Here is a 4265-nt window from a genome sequence, read left to right as displayed (position 1 = left end):
GGAAAGAGAGTAATTCATATTCCAGGCCAAATCAATCCGTATGCTTTCCACTAAGAATACTAATTGTGATAGCTTTCCTGAGCTGGAAGTTACCCACCAGCAACAGGAGTGATGGCACAAATTGATTGCCAAAAGCATATGCAGAGATTGAACATCAGATTTCAGAGGCTTTCACTGTCAGCCTGCTCCACAGCCAAGCCAGTCTCGCATGCATGATATGGTCCAGATGAGGACACCACAGACTTTGTCTTTCTCTTCTTTGTGGGGAGTATGAGAAAGGCAGAGGGGCTCATGGTTAGCACTGAGTGCAGGGCTGAGTCCCACCACTGGCCTCAGGAACTCCTTGCTATGCACTGCACTGCACAAGATGGTAAATCAGCCTCTGCAAACCCTCGTTGTAGACCCTTCCCCAGTTATAAATCCTTACTCCACTATAAGTAGCTTGTCTCAGTCTGCCAGCATAGAAAGTGATGTTTACTGCCACTGACGTCTCCCAAACTCATCAAGCTTCTAGCGTAACCTCCAAGAGCAGAATGCACAGAACTCGAGCAAGCTTCCTTTTAAAGCCCAAAAGATAGTTTCTAGTCCTAGTTGACACAATCCATTTGTCATCTTCAGCAAGCTGCTCTGGGCCTCAAACAACCTACTTAACCTCTTCACTACTGGCTTCCAGCATGAAAAATAAAATAAAAATGCTACTCCACAGGACTGTTATATTTAACAGCTGTGAAATATTTAGAAGCATAGTAAAAGTACTGATTTTGTCTACATCCATACTTCTTTCTATTAAGGCTTAGCATAAGTCTGTAAGTAGGGGAAATGGATCTATATTGTTCTGTACTATTTTTTCTTCCCTAGTTCTTTCACTGAAAAGACTGGGTGTGCTTACACAAAAACAAAAAGGTTCCACACTGGCAGTGCTTGTGGAACAGAAATTAGCCAAAGCCATTGCCTTAGTATTGTCGTTTACCCTGTATCTCCTGATTCTGAGCAACATTGAGAAAAGTGTATGAAAGACAACATAAACACAGTGTGCACACTTCAGACATGCATGCCTAAAGATAGACTTCTGAACCATCTGCAGAAAATGGACAAAATTTTGAGAACTGTTGAGCAGAGGATTAAAACTGAAAAGGAGAAGCCCATCTGCACACATCCTTATGGGCAGAGCAGCTCCCCCACTTGTTCTAACTCCCTTCTCAATTCGCTCTCAGTGCCTTCAAAACTGCTCCTCCATGACAGTGCCATCATGGTGGTCAAGTGAAGTTCTTGGTGGAGATAATGTCATCCACTTCTACTAACCACCTATCTTTCTAGCTTTGTTCTCTAGCAGTTTTACTCTCATCACCTAAAAACCTCATGAGAAGCACAGAAGAATTGATTTACTCAGATTCTTCTTCAGTCATGTGCACAGCACTCCTTATGCAAGCGTGGCCATGACATAGTTTTAAAAGGTAGTTAGAAGTGACTAAACTGTGATACAACATATGGCTGAAATGACTGATTAATGTACTCGGTCACAGCAGATCTTTATTAGGTATGGGAAAACTGCCCTTTAAATTAAATACCGTGGAGACCTTCCTCTGCTGGAAGCTCAACATTTACCTATACAAATGTGCTTGAAGAAACCATAAAACATTTCCCCCAGACTGTGTGCATATGTGTTATCACTGGCAACAGATGCTTTGTTGAAATTCTGCACAACACCCATTAAACAGCACAAATAAAAAACAATTGGCCACAAGAGGCTAAACTAAGGTTCCTCACTGGGATCACCAGAATCCTCCAAACACAACACAAAGCACGCTTGAGTTATGTTAAAATGCTGTGATCACTTGCTCCAGATAATCTGATTTCCCCTGTTTCCTAGTTCTGAAAGTACAGAACCAGTGCTGGTATGACAGAGGGCTTAGTCCAATAAGGGTCTTTGATGCTTGAAAGTGAGATATTTCTGGATCTACAACTCTGGGCAAGACACATAGCTCCCTGAAGAGCATATGAGGAGAACTGGCATGCAAAAAAAAAAAGAGATTAAGATAATGGAACAGAGAGACACTTAAAATAATAAAACGCTGGGATAACTTACAGAAAATATAGACAACAGCTTAAAAGTTGTCCATCTTCAGGAAGATGCTTCTATTTGTATTCCACAAAGGTCCAGAAACCTCTCCTGACAATAGCTGTCTACAGCTTTTCTCTCAAGGAGCTAAGAAGACTTCATTCTTCTCCCGTTGTGTGAGAGGGGACGAGCCTGCCCAGGTGAGTTACAACAAGGGAGAAGACAGTGGTGTTCAGCTGTCAGGTAAGTACACTGCTGTCAACAATCCCTGACAGAGCATGGAGCCACAGCTGCTCACAGGGCAGATTTCATTATGTGCTCCACATCTGCATTGCTCCTGGTGTCAGCACCACTGTATAACACCCGTGAGGTTTGAACAACACTTGGAAAGTGGCAAAACTTTGCTCTAACTCCCTCCTCTGTCTCAGCAGGGTCAAATCCTGATTTCTAGGATAGTGTCCTCCTCGCCAAGCTCAAGATAAGCTGTGGAGAGGCACCATCCACTAGTGGTGTTCAAAATCCACCACTCATGGCTACAGTTTACAAAGGAGAGGGAAATCCAGCCTTTTACTTACTGCTCCCAGGGGGATGAATATACAGCATAGATGAGTATTATATTTAACAACTACTGAATGAAAAATATACAATTCTGGGAGCACCACAGAACCCCAAAGCTATATCTTTTTAGATCTGTACCTTAGATATAAATTAATTAAATTTCCTCAGGGACAAGGAGAATGTTTCACTTTTAGACCTTAGTAATAATTAAGTCTAAGACAGGTACCATGCTTCTGATCCATCATGACTGGATTGGTGCCAGTTCTTGAATAAGACTTCAACTCTAGACATCTACAGAACTTTAGAGTAAAAAAATAAGGTGTCATTAAGTATAAAGGAGGGACAGCAGCAGCTGAATGTTTTTCAGGATTACCGTTTTGAATTTCAGCAACTACATTTCAGATAAGCTACTTTCAATTTGAGAGACTCTTTAGTGCCCAAAGCTGCACAGCATAACCAACTAATTTTGAAGAACAGTGTGGCCGTGCAAATCATTTCAATTACTGATCTTTAATTAGAATCATCATTACAAAGAGTCACTTCTATTTCGTACGTGGATGCACCAGAAAAAGGTCAGGAAGTGTGAAATGTCACTATAAGAAAGCCCTGGAAACACTCAAAGGACACTAGCTACTTTAAGTGAAACGGTTACTTTAAGTGAAACAGTACTACTTATTTTATTGGTTAACACAGTAGCCCCAGAACCCATTTCAGAAATTTTAAAAGCTCCTAGTACTATTTCTCAACAAATACTAAGTATGTATGGCTTTCATGTCTTCTTAAATACAAATCGATTAAGCGTGCTCTGAGTTTTTCAAATGTAGTGGTATACTGCTGGCCTTGAATTCACCTAAGTGTAGCACAGCTCCACCCTTTGTCCAATACCATCAGTCATAAACTGTATCACATACGAAAGAAGTAATGGCAATTTAGTGGCTAGATGCAACATACATCTTTCTTAAAAATATCATTTGGCAATTATTTTTTACTGCGTACCAATGTGCCGTCAAAACTGATATTCTGTGCATTAACAACAAGTTGGGTTTTTTTTTCTTTTCGTAATACCTCCTTCTTAGGACAAGAGAATCAACAGTTATTTCCTCTGCTTTCAGTTACACAATAATGTTGAACATAAGGTTTTGGGAATCCAGCAGACCCAGCCAGAATGACGGGCTACCATCCTACCAACAAGCCTCAATGTTCAGTTCCAGCAAACAAATAAAGCGGACAACCTGAGCGCTGCCGGCAGGACTCTGGCCAGCTGGCTGAGAGTTTCTTTAACAGAGCCTCTGAACAACTGCCAGAAGCTGCGATTTAAATGGAGCTGGGGTCATTTTTTAAAATAAAGATAAGCCAAATAAATGTGTGAGATTTCAACACTGAAGTATAAATTAAGAGCACATAAAACACATTGATGGTTCTTTTTACAATCTTCTTACAGCCTATCCCCAGTCACCCCCTCCTTCCACTTCTGTGATTCACTCACTTTCGGAAAACAAAAAACATAAACAAAAAAAACTTGAAATGTAATTCTGAGAGGATTCCTTGCCTTTCAGGACCACAAGGAAAGTTTGGCAGAACTTGCGCTAGTGGAAGAAGAGCTAAACGCGCCCAATCCGAGGCTAAAGAAATCCCGACGCTGCTTGGT

Source organism: Pterocles gutturalis, unplaced genomic scaffold (assembly GCF_000699245.1).
Source record: "Pterocles gutturalis isolate BGI_N339 unplaced genomic scaffold, ASM69924v1 scaffold50855, whole genome shotgun sequence".
Taxonomy (NCBI): domain Eukaryota; kingdom Metazoa; phylum Chordata; class Aves; order Pterocliformes; family Pteroclidae; genus Pterocles; species Pterocles gutturalis.
Note: the sequence above shows the minus strand (reverse complement) of the source record.